At 39.2% G+C, this 13,740-nt stretch overlaps 1 pseudogene; it reads left to right on the top strand.

The window, feature by feature from the left end:
• The first annotated feature begins 9,485 nt into the window (after positions 1–9,485).
• LOC113199896 (oxysterol-binding protein-related protein 9 pseudogene) lies at positions 9,486–11,344 on the top strand (annotated as a pseudogene).
• The last annotated feature ends 2,396 nt before the right edge of the window (positions 11,345–13,740 follow it).

Here is a 13,740-nt window from a genome sequence, read left to right as displayed (position 1 = left end):
TCTTCACCTCTGCTTGATCCTCCTCTACATTTGGTCAGTAAACATTTATTCATAGGCCCTCCAAAGGAAACAAACCCAATCAATAAAATATGGCAGAACTTGAACTTTTAGTAGATTTGTATTTGAAATTGTTATTTTGAATTTATTTTTTTTAATTAATATACAAGTCTCACATAATTGAATTTACTCTTAGAGTGCACAGTTCTGTCAGGTGAAGTAGCACTTGCCCCACAAGTTCAAGGCCAAACTGTGCCACTTAGGAAGTCCTTCCCTCGAAATAAAAAAGGGCTAGGGACCTAGTTTAGTGATAGAGTGCCCCTGTGTGTAATCCCCAGATTGTGGGGGGTGGGGTGTGTGAACAAATCGGTTATTTTTAGATATATTCATAAATATATTTATAAATACATCTTAAAATGTCATTGTTAATGGTGATGGTTTCTAATAATTTCATTATCCCAGTAAAAACCCCATATCCATTAGAGGTTTTTTAATCCCTATTTCTCCTCCAGCTGCTGACAAGCACTAAATTTGCTCCATGAATTTTCCTATTCTGGGCATTTCATATAAATAGAAACATAAAGACTAGGAATGTAGCACAGTGGTTGAGTGCTTTCCTAGCAAGCTGGAGGCCCCAGGTTTAATTCCCAGTACCCCCTTCCCCCTCCCCCAAAAGAAGCAATGCGTGGTCTTTTGGTCTGGATCTTTCACTTAATAAGTGCAAGGTTTATCCAAATTGTAATATGTATCTGTACCCCTCTCTCCTCATTATATATTTATTGCTGTATTTCACCTGGGATTACAGGCACATACCACTATGCCCATCTGAAAATCTAGCATTTATCCTTAACTATAAATGAAGGCAGAAGCATTTAGTTTCTGGGTATGGGTTTCTCTATTCAATACAACATTTTTTTTGTTAAGATTTTTTTTTTTTTTTTTTTGGCCTGAGTTCCTTGATTTCTTCCCTCTGATTTTCAGGGAAAAACAAAACAGAGGTACAAGTAAATCTGGTATTGGAGATTTTGTGACAGAGACCATATAACCAGCTTGTTGAATTGTTTGGGCAATAATTGGCTTGATTGAGAGTTCTTGGTATGGATTTAAAAATGAAACTTTGGGGATTTTTTTTTCTTTCTTTCTCTCTGTTTTCCCCTCACTGGTACTGGGTATTGAACCCTAAGGTACTCTACCACTGAATTGCATTTCCAACCCTTTTTATTTTTATTTTTATTTTTATTTTTTTTACAAAGAGACAGAGTCTTTCTAAATTGCCCAGGCTGACCTTGAATTTGTAATCCTCTTGCCTCAGTCTCCCAAGTTGTTGGGTTTACAGGCTTATAGCCCAACACCAGGCTGAGATCTTAGAATAATAAATTGCAATCACTTATTTGGTGACCATTTGGTTTTTAGAAATGGTGGCCTAGAATTCCATTTATATTTACCAGCCATGCTGTAATCTCATTTTTACCAAGCCTTCAGGAAACAGAAATTAATTTTTTCTCAACTTTTATTTACATGAAATGTCGAAGACTCATCAAATCAGGTAGTTTTGGCTATCTCACTCTCAGTAGAGCTTTTGAGGAAGAAGGTGGTTTGGCCACTGTTGGAGTAATCTTGGCCTCTTTTTTTTTTTTTTTTTGTATAGTCCTATGTTGTCACCTTTGCCAGTAAACAAGATATCAAGTATTTGGTAGGGCTGGGCTAGGTGGTGCATACCTGTCATTCCAGCTATTTGGGAGGCTGGAGGCAGGAGGATCCCACGTTCAAGGTCATCCTTGGCAACTTAGCAAGATGCTGTCTCAAAATAAAATTTAAAAAGGACTGATTATATAGCTCAGTGGCACACCACTGCTATCTTTAATTCCAGTCACAAAAGAAAAAAAGTATTCATAAGGGCTTTTTGGAGGTTCCACTGTCACTTTTCAATTTTCCAATCTTGAGATGGTTCATTTACACAAATGTATAGTATTGAAGGAAGGAAGGAGGACTCAGGACATGGAAATACAGTCAATTACAGGGCACCAGGGCACGGTGGTGCAATGCCTGTAATCCCAGTGTCTCAGGAGGCTGAAGCAGGAGGATCACAAGTTCACAGCCAACCTCAGCAACAGCGGGGCACTAAGCAACTCAGTGAAATCCTGTCTCTAAATAAAATACAAAATAGGGCTGGGGATGTGGTTCAGTGGTTGAGTGTCCCTGAGTTCAATCCCCACTACCCCAGTCCCACCCCCCCAAAAGAAATATAATCAATCCTTAAAGAACATGGGTTTGAACTTTATAATCCACTTCTACATGGGTTTATTTATTTATCTTTGGAGATTCACAACAATTTGAAAAAATTTGCTTGCTAAAATAACCCTGCATAGCCTAGGAATAGCAAAGAAAAATTTCAGCATGTCATAAATTAAATGCATAAGATAAGTAGAGACAGAAGTCTTTTTTATCATTTACTACTCTTTTATCACTTATAAAATTTACAAAAATATGTTACAGAAAGTTAAAATTTATAAAAACTCACACAAACACAGACCATACATGGGGCCATTAGCAGTCCAGAGAACTGTAAACAAATGTAAAGAAGCAGTATTAAATCATAGTTGCATGTAATTAACTATAGTATACACACAGTACTACTGCTGTTGCTATTGCAATGAGCACAATCATTGAGAGTGTCCACTGAAAATTCTTTGGGATGCTAATCACCTTGGTGTGAGCAGTTCAACTCTCCAATAAATTGCAAACTGCAGTAAAAAATGATCTCTCAGGTTCTCATGAACTTTTCCTCCATATATAATATATATTACATAAAGTATGTGGTGATTATGTTATCAATAACAGTAAGTCAGGCAATTCACATTCAAGTTGTTAGAGAGTCAAAAATTATATGGAGATTTTTGACTATATAGGGGTGGGTGCCCCTAATTCTGGGTTGTTCAAAGGTGAGCTGTACTTCACTTGTCTCCTCTGTGAAATATTCTTCAACATTTTCTCATCTAACATATTAATAGTAAACACAACTGCAGGTGTTTTTGCAGTTAAACAGCATCTGCCCTGGTTCTGAGCCATACCACCACCAGCTCAGTTGTGTAATGCAACTTCGTGTAATATACTCAGTCCTATCTGCTGCAGCAACTGACTCATCTATAAAATGGAAACAAATACCTACTGTGTCTCTTTACATCAAGCTACAATAAGGATTAAACCTCCCAGAGGAAGTTGAAGCAAATGGGTCTTGGGCATGCTGCAGGTAGGACTCTGGTGCTGAGTGTCCAGTGTAGGGCCAAGAAGGTAGAGGGCAGCAAGGAGGTAAGTCAGGAGGGAGTGAGGAAAACACCCAGGCAGGAGGTCACCAAGTCAAATCATATTTTGGGGACACATAAAATTGGGGTAGGCCCTGGAAGTAATTTTCTTCTTTGTATGCTGCTTCATTTCACTTTTTTAAAAAAAAAATGGTTATATACCATATTTATAATTGAGGGTTCTTTTTGTTTTGTTTTGGGGCTGGGGGAAGAAGAGTCTATAACACTGATGTATTTTGCAGGGCTATAAAAGAAGGGATTGTGTCTTGAATATTATAAGGAAGTCATGGTGGCAAGGTGTGTGTGTGTGAGTGTGTGTGTGTGTGTGTGTGTGTGTGTGTGTGTGTGAGAGAGAGAGAGAGAGAGAGAGAAAGTGTGTATAAGGAAATCATGTGCACACATGAAGAAAAGTGAGTCTCCTCAGAGAACAGGTAAGCTTTGGGACAGTTGGAGCCACCACTGCAGGAAGCCCTCAGAGACTCCAGATTTACTAATGGAAACTAGGTTCCCTCACCCTCGCCCAAGGTCTTACTGCCATTAAGGATACTTTTTAAACATAGATCATTTATTAATATTTCAAAACTTAGATCTGGGAATCACAATGTGGACGACTCACCTATAGGTGATGGTTCTGTGGTTTCCTTTGCCCAAATAGGGCTTTGAGACACCCTTGTTTGGAGAAAACTAAAACAGAAAAAGCAGAAGGGAGTGGCCCACATGTCCTGCTCTGTTTCTTTCTGTATCCCAAAGCTCCTAATTCAGAGTGCATTAGTTGGTTTGCCACTAAGTCACAGCATTACAAAGCTTAGGAAGTGAATGGAAAATAATCCAGTTGCTGACTTCATCAGAAAACAAGTCAAAGAATTATTATCTAAATATAGAAAGAAAAAGTGGCCTAATTTATTGCAATCTACAGTATGATAACCCCAAGCTCATAGCTGCTGGAAACAGCTGTTTGAAAGGTAGAAACACATAGATTCATTTGCTTTAGTTATTTTAAAAAGTAAGTTAGGATTCAGGTTGCATTTGGCTGGTACCCTCTGTGAATAAATTTTCAGTGTTGTTGTTGGACACAACCTTCATGCAGGAAACTCGTGCTAAGAGTAATCTTTATTCATAATTATTGTCATTATATTATTGTGGCTATAAAATATTTATAGAGAATTCAAAAGGTGTGGGACATTCTACTAGGATTCTGAGTAGACGGATTAGGTTTACAAACTTGTACCTGAAGACTTATTTTATTTAGAATATTTACTTATTTACCAAATATTTATTGAGGGCCTACTCTGCCTAAAGTGTTAGGTTAGGTTTTATAAAGGAAACAAAATGAATAATCCCAAGAAACTACTGGTTCTTTAGGGAAATAATGTGTGTGTGTGTGTGTGTGTGTGTGTGTGTGTGTGTGTATGTAATGTAACAGTTTGACTTTAGGAAGATAATATATATGTGTATAAATCACACATCTTTAACACTAACAGTTTGGTTTGAAAGAGGTATGAAATGTTGCAATTAAAACAAGAATCTAATTTTAATAATTGCTAACACTTATTGAGAACTTACTTTTTTTGGTACCAGGGATTGAACCTCCCAGGGTGCCTAACCACTGAACCACATCCACAGCCCTTTTTTTTATTTGTTTAATTTTAAAACAGGGTTTTGCTAAGTTGCTTAGGGCTTTGCTAAGTCACTGAGGCTGGCTTTGAACTCATGATCCTCCTGCCTCAGCCTCCCGATTCACTGAGCACCTTGGCACATGGCACTATACCAAGAGCATCCCCTGAGCCAATTTCTCCTGTGAGGTACTCATGGATTAGAATCTAAGTTTGTAGTAAAGAAGACCAGAGTTCCAAGTTTCCTCTCTTACTAAAGTGGTGAAAAGGATTGGAATCTAGGTTTCTGGAGAGCATAGCCAGGACTCACGAGGAGGATCAAGTTCAGGATAGTGTGTGTATTAGGTGGCTGCTGTTGTTTGGGGTTTTTGTTTTAATTATGTCAGTGATGATAACTTTTACTGAGTCATTGTCACTAAAGCTTTCCCTTAGCAAAGAAATCTTGACCCAGTTGATCTTTTGGCCTTGACCCTTAACCTAGTAGTTTTCACACAACCCAGCCATCTTTTGAGACTCAGAGCCTTTTCATCAAACAAACTTTTAATGACAGATAAAAACAAAGATTCTCTGAGTGCAGTTGAAGGTGGCTGGGGGAGGGGGCAGTCTTCCCTGGGAGATGGGGTCCTCAAGAGAAGGAAAGCAGGCTGCCCCACATTCAACTGAGGATTATCCCAGCTGAAACCTAGTAAGGCACTCTGATGTCAATAAAACCTGTCTTGTCACTAAACTCGAGTTAACTCCCCCAACCCTCTGCCTTATGGCAAGACTGCATCTGGTTCAGCAGATTTATGGGCCTGGGCCTCAATGGAGTTCTAGAAGTAGTCATGTCTAATGCTCCTTGATGTATGTAGTGTAGCTCCTTTAAATCATGAATTGTTTTAGAATGTTAAAAGAGGGCATGCATGGGGCTGGGTTGTGGCTCTGTGGTAGGGTGCTTGCCTGGCGTGTGAGGCACTGTGTTTGATTCTCAGCACCACATATAAATAAACAAAAATAAAAGCCCATCAACAACTTAAAAAAAAATAGATGGCATGCTTAACTGGTGGTCCTCAAAACCTTGTCAGGAAGCCTAGTAGGTAAGGTCAAAGGTTGAGCCCGCCAGTCTGGAGAAATCCAGTGAGGGGAACAATGGCTCCCTGCTCCTAGGATCTGGTTAGGTGGCAGCCTTCTCTTGAATGCTGCATTCAAAGGAGATCCGGTATGTATAACATAGTACTGAATTTGAACAAAGAAGGGCCAGTCATCTTTTCTCTTCCAGCCTTGATGGTAGTCTGACAAAGCACACTGAGAGAAGGGGAAGAGAAAGAGGGGGCAAAAACTCATAGCGAAGGACAATGGCTTGAGTTCAGGGGAAACCCTATATGAAATTCTGCCTTGACCCTTAGAGCCAAGGCAATTATGTAAAGGATTTGTACAGGTTTTATTGTGGACTGTCACCCCTATATTTCTCTAGGAAACACACAGAATTTGAAAGAGCTATTATTGTCTAAATAAATAAGTTCACTCAGTTCCTTTCACTTGCTGCCTCAGGTCATTCAAAAGGTCATTCACTTATCTAACACTTGCCTGTATTCAATGTTTATTCAAAGTTTGTGTACTTTAGGAGAACTTATTTCTACATGCTGTTTGTCTTTTATGAATCTAAGGGACTTCTGTCTATTTAACTCTCAGTGTGTTGTCCACCTAATTTGCATTATTTTATACTGTGATTCTTATTATTTTGAAAAATTAGAAGTAATCCTAATGTCCTACAATAGGGAATGTTCCAGATGACATGACAGCAATAGGGTAGAATGCTATACAGCCAATATAGATGCTAATTTTTTTTTTTTTTAACTTTGGGCAAGGTCTCACTAAGTTGATGAGACTAGCTTTGAACTTACAGTCCTCCCACATTAGCACCAAGCATTGTGGTAAACATTTGACATATAACCCTCACTATGATAAAGGAGGCTTTATTTTTTTTTTTTTGGTGGGGGTGTACTAAGGATTCAGTTCAGGGTTACTCAACTACTGAGTAACATCCCCAGCCCTTTTTTGTATTCTATTCAGAGACAGGGTCTCAATGAATTGCTTGGCACCTCCCTTTTGCTGAGACTGGCTTGGGACTTGTGATCCTCCTGCTTCAGCCTCCAGAGCTACTGGGATTACAGGCATGGGCCACCTGCTCCCAGTAAGGAGGCTCTTTTTTGTCCTCTCATTTTACAGAGATGGAACTTAAAGCACAGAGAGGTTAAATTATCTGCCCAAGGAGGCAAATCTAGTAAGAAAGAAAATCAGAATATGAATTCAGAGCTCTCCATATCAGTACACATGCCATCACTAAGCCATGCTGATTTCCTCTGGTCATAGTTATTGAAATAAATTTTAAACCTGTCCATGCTTTGCAAGTTGAAAACTATCATTCCATGTAAGTAGTTTAGAATCTCCCCACAGTCATAGAATAAGTAAACTAAACTGGAAGTCAGGATCCTGGAGTCCTTTATGGACGAGATGATTATGACATTGGTAACTATTCCATCTTCCTTCCTCCTGCTCTCACCCCACTCCCCTCCAGCCAACCTGCCCTCATTGTGCTATTTAAAACTAGGGATCTAGCCCTTCCAATACTTCCATCTTCCTTCTCTTCTTTCCTATAGCACTTATCACCATCCATATCCTCATTTATTCAGTTAGTTTGCTTATATTTGTCTCCCTAGGTCACAAAGTCAAGCTCCACAAAGGGCAGGGATTTGGGGTCTCTTTTGTTCACTGATGGTCCCTAGCACTCACATCAGTGCTTGATACATAATACATGTGCAACAAAAAATATTTGTTGAATAATCCCTGAAATAACCACAAGGTGCCTAAAGTATTTTGATATCAGAGTAACTCTACTGAAGAGTGAATTATTGATTTATTATCTAGCCATACCTCCTTAAAATTGATAATGAAGTTATCTAAAGATTTTTATCTGAATCGATGTTTCTGGAGAGAATTGTTTTCTTTTAATGAACATTTTACTTGTGATTTGATGTTGTTTTTTTAATTCAGAGGGGATATATTAAAAATGTTTAACAACAACAAAAACTCTGGAAATAGAAGATTCTTTTAACTTAGAAGAGAGAGAAATCAGGTAGGCTTGGTGTGTTTTCATTGCCCACATAATGGCCTGTCTCTCTGTACAATGACCCTATAAAACCTGAGCAAATATTTACCTTTGACATCAGAAGAAGTCAGTTAAGCAAATGAAATTTCACAATGAATGAAATGAAAGACTTCCTTCTTTATTTATTCTGGATAGTATATTAATTTTTAGGATGGTTTTATTCACCCAGACATAGAGGTATTGTTTGATAGAAGGTCAGCATTCATTTAGCTTTTGCCCAGCTCTACCTACAACTATTAACTATAAAATATCTGTTAAGACCTGGGCATCATATCTATATTATCTCAAATATGTCCACTACTTCCACAGGGCAAGTACTATAGTCACGGAGTCCAGTGAAGTTAAGCAATATTCTTATATCACACAGTCAGAGCTGAGACTCAAACCAAGAGTATCTCTCTGATTCCTCAATCTGGGTCAATTTCAAGGTCCACTCTCTGGCCCTAATCATCCATCAAATCAGTTGCCTTATTAGGTTATACTGAAAGAAATTGTGGCAACCAAAAATTCTGTACTTACACTACAAAATTATCTGTTGTTTATCTGACATTCAAACATAACTAGATGTAATTTTATTTGCTGCATCTGGCAATTATATGTGAAGGGACCTTGGAGACTGCTGGGTTCAGTGGTTCTTAGCCAGGAGTGCTAGGTGAAATTGATCAGGATGGGATTTCCAAAATATAATCACAGGCTGTCTCTCTGCTGCCTGAGTCTGCCAGACCTGTGAATTTTGAAGTTCCACTTATTTAGTCACAAAATATGTGTAGATTTACTGATTACTTACCTCATGCCAAGCATCTTTTCTAGGCCTTGGTAGCACAGTAAGAAACAAAACAAAAATTCTACCTCTGGAGATCTTCCCAGGTGATCTCAAAATTTATCCCAGCTAAGAAACAATGGACCAAGCCTCTCATTTTAGATTAGGGAAATTGAGGTACAGAATACTGCTATGCTGGCTAACAATCACTGAGGGACTAATGTCAAGTCTCCAAGTCTGTTTGTTTTTTTTTTTGTTGTTTTTTTTTTTTTAAGTTTCCAACTCTTATCTAACATCTTCATTTATTTTTTTTTTAAAGAAAACTATATGCTGACTCTAAGTCCTCCATGTTCCACAATACTCCCCTTTTAATAATCATTACTGTAGGCCCCGGGGATGGGCTGAACTTGTGGCTGGGCCTCCTGCGCCAACAGGATCTGATCGAGGGAGTAGAAGAGGGGTGTGCAGGAGCAGGCCCCCCGCCCCAGGAGGCATTGAGGGCAGGGGCCTCAGCAAATAGCTTTCTTGCTGGCCGCTTGTGAAGTGAGTAGACCCGAGGGTCTGGGAGAGGGGCTAGTCCCCACCCTGAGTCTCCGTGGTCCTGCCCTGGCAAAGGCCTGAGGCACCAATGTCGTTCTCCTGCCTCCTTCTCGCCGCCCTGTGGGGGTTTGGATTCAGGATTTGTTCCTAGTGTCCAAGACTTTGACAACAAAATAACAGAAGCAGATGCTTATCTACAAATCTTGATAGAACAACTAAAGCTTTTTGATGACAAGCTTCAAAACTGTAAAGATGATGAACAGAAAAAGAAAATTGAAACTCTCAAAGAAACAACAAATAGCATGGTAGAATCTATTAAACACTGCATTGTGTTGATGCAGATCCGCTAAAAGTACTATTAATCCTGTAGATGCAATACGTCAACCCAGTCCCTGGGAACCTGTAATCAGTATAATGCCTTCCCAGACTGTCTTACCTCCAGAACCAGCTCAGTTGTGTAAGTCAGAGCAGCGGCGGTCTTCCTTACCCTTTGGACCTGTATTAGCTACCTTGGGACATCATCAGACTCCAACACCAAATAGTACAGGCAGTGGGCATTCACCACCTCGTAGCAGTCTAACTTCTCCAAGTCATATCAACTTGTCTCCAAATACAGTCCCAGAGTTTTCTTACTCTAGCAGTGAAGATGAATTCTATGATGCTGATGCATTCCTTCAGAGTGGCTCATCCCCAAAGTGCTTAATAGATTCTTTTGGTTCTGCCTCAGTCTTGACCCACAGCAGTTCGGGAAATAGCCTAAAGTGCCCAGATACCACAGAATCACTGAATTCTTCCATGTCCAATGGTATAAGTGATGCTGACCTTTTTGATTCACATGACGATAGAGACGATGACGGGGAGGCAGGTTAGTGGAGGAGCACAAGAGTGTTATCATGCACCTCTTGTCACAGGTTAGGCTCAGAATGGATCTTATTAAGGTAGTTCTTCCAACATTTATTCTTGAAAGAAGATCTCTTTTAGAAATGCATGCAGACTTTTTTGCACGTCCGGACCTGTTAGTGAGCATTAGTGACCAGAAAGATCCCAGGGATCGGATGGTTCAGGTTGTGAAATGGTTTCTCTCGGCCTTTCATGTAGGAAGGAAAGGATCAGTTGTCAAAAAAGCCATTCAACCCCATTTTGGGTGAGATCTTTCAGTATCACTGGACATTGAATGTCTCTTCAAATGACACTGAAGAGAACACAGAGTTCGTTTCAGAAGGACCAGTTCCCTGGGTTTCCAAAAACAATATAACATTTGTGGCTGAGCAGGCTTCCATCATCCACCCATTTGCCTTTTATGCTGAAGGTTTTAAAGATAAAATCCAATTCAGTGCTCATATCTGGACTAAATCAAAATTCCTTGGGATGTCCATTGGGGTGCACGACATAGGGCAAGGCTGTGTCTCATGTCTAGGCTATGATGAGCATTACATTCTCATATTCCCCAATGGTTATGGAAGATCTATTCTCACAGTTCCCTGGATGGAACTAAGAGGAGAATGCAATATTAATTGTTCCAAAACTAGTTATAGTGCAAATATCGTAAACCTTTCTATGGAAGCAAGAAACACAGAATTACTGCTGAGATTTTTTTATCCAAATGACAAGAATTCTTTTTGCTTAATTGAAGGGGAATGGAATGGTGTCATGTATGCAAAATATGCAACAGGGGAAATACGGTCTTTGTAGATACCAAGAAGTTGCCTATAATCAAGAAGAAAGTGAGGAAGTTGGAAGATCAGAATGAATATGAGTCCCACTGCCTTTGGAAGGATGTCACTTTCAATTTAAAAATCAGAGACATTGATGCAGCAACCGAAGCAAAGCACAGACTTGAAGAAAGACAAAGAACAGAAACCCGAGAAAGGAAGGAGAAGGAAATTCAGTGGGAGACAAGGTTATTCCATGAAGATGGAGAATGCTGGGTTTATGATGAATCATTACTGAAACGTCTTGGTGCTGTGAAGCATTAAGCTGGGAAACAAAAGTTTACACCCGATGACCAGGGTAAGTCATCTAAATTAAGCAACAATCTTCTTTGGGAGAACCTATCACTCCCTTCATATTGCAGTGGTTCCTATCTCAGGGATACTGGACTTTCTGACACAGATGAACAATTAAAGCTGGAAAAGCTTCCCTTTCTCTATGGCAGTTAAGATTTTGACTTCAGTCCTGAGAAAACAAGATGTCTGCTCCCAGACCCCATGCTTTGAAAAATTTCACACTCTGCACTCTTGTTGTGCTGTTAAGACATGACATACAGACTCTTATTTCATTATCTGTGGTTTGCAAATTATGGACATAGGAGCTATGTTATTCTAATGCTATTTAACTTAAAATGCTGAGATTACAGATGTTGACAGCAGCAATAGTGCACCCTGACCTCAAATGACAGTGGCAGTTGTCATTGTCACTTCCCTCTTACAAGACCATCACAATTTATGCTGTAGGTATGCATCATTCTTCAAATGTATGGACTTATTCATTCTCCCCATAACTCTGTGAATGGTACAGGAAGGATGTTATTCTAACTGTCCCTTTGCCATTGAAGCAACTTGTAAGTGGAAAAAACAGGGCTCGAATCCAGATTTTTCTATCTCCCAACTTGGAATAAATCTGAGGGTAAATGAAAATTTTGTTTTGTTTCTTTTTTCCCTCTTATAAGCATGAATGAACAATAAACTGTTGGACACAAAGGTGGAAGAAATCTACTGTCAAAATCCAGTTTCTAGGGCTGGGATTGTGGCTCAGTGGTAGAGCGCTCGCCTAGCATGCACGAAGCACTGAGTTTGATCCTCAGCCACACATAAATGTAAAATAAAGATATTGTGTCCATCTAAAACTAAAAAAATAATTAAAAAATATACTTTCCATATCCATGGGTTTCTCATCTGTGGATTCAACCAAGGATTGAAAATAATTACAGATGTACTGAACATGTACAGTACATATTCTTCCCATCATTATTCTCTGAATAGTACAGTATGACAACGATTTACAGAGCATTTGCATTGTATTAGCTATCAAGTAATCGATAGATAATTTAAAATACAGGAAAGATGATTCATATAGAAAATGTATGTAGGTTCTATGCACATATTACCTCATTTTCTATAAAATTCTTGAACATCCTAAAATTTTGGTATTCTTGGTGGGAAAGACTATTGGAACCAACCAATACCTGTGAATGTTAAGGGACAATTATATGTATGACACCTTAATATCTTGCCTGATACGGAGACTTTCCCTGAATCTAACCCCAAAGTAGGCACCATTACACCATTTCTTAGAGAGAATGATATATAAATTTCACAAGTTTTTTATTTTTATTTTTACTTTTTAATTTTTTTGGTGTGTGGTACTGAGTGGTTGAACTTAGGGTCTCATTCACTGAGCTACATCCTCATTCCTTCTCTTTTTTCTTTTTCTTTCTTTCTTTCTTTCTTTTTATTTCTTTTCTTTTTTTTCTTTTTCTTTTTTTTTTTTTTTTTGAGACAGGGTCCCACTAAGTTGCTGAGGCTGGCCTTCAACTTGAGTCCCTCCTGCCTCGGCCTCCTGAGTAATGGTGGGTTATAGGCATGTTCTTCACAAGAATTTTAAAGATAAAACTGGCTATGACCATACTCTTGTGGACAGCAGCCACCTTCTCCAGCGAAACATCTCTGGCAGAGGGTTTGGTCAGCCCTGCTCTAGACTACCTGCCTCAGATGAGGAATGAGCAGATGTGCCTGATCATTTGCCAGGTTCCACCACTGGTTTCTCCAGTCCCCACTCCGACCCTCTGGCATGATCAGACTCTTGTTTTCCAAAGTTGCTTGTCATTCTCTTTTGCACAGTTGTTTCTAGTGACCTGTTCATGACCCATAGAATTTGACCTTAGAACCTGGAACAAGTTGGATCCAAGTCACTTAAAAAAATTATTTTAGTTGTAGATCAACACAATACCTTTATTTTATTTTTATGTGATGCAGAGCTACAACCCCAGCCCTCCAAGTCACTCTTAAATCCTGGTGTAGACCCCCTATGTTAAATAAATAGGTTTGAGGTATTTGCAAGAGTGGCCTTCTCAGCTGTTTTCCTTGCCTACAGTTTCCCATCCCACCCCCAACCATTGTATATATCCATCAGCTGAATTATCTAAAGGACTACTTTCCCCATGTCATTCTATATAAAAGCAAAAGCCTTCAGTGTCACTGCCTTAGAAACAACAGTACTTATTCTCCTGATAATCCCTGTTCAACCACACGGCTTAGGGAAGGATCAACTGAGAAAAATAACAAGAATGTAGGACGTTACATTCATGTAGTGTTTCAGAGTGTTGAAGCCCTTCACATGTTTCAGTTAATGTCAAGAAAATCCGAGAAGTCAGATTTATGT

Source organism: Urocitellus parryii, chromosome 4, assembly GCF_045843805.1.
Source record: "Urocitellus parryii isolate mUroPar1 chromosome 4, mUroPar1.hap1, whole genome shotgun sequence".
NCBI classification, from domain to species: Eukaryota; Metazoa; Chordata; class Mammalia; order Rodentia; family Sciuridae; genus Urocitellus; species Urocitellus parryii.
This window is presented reverse-complemented; position numbering and strand designations above follow the sequence as displayed.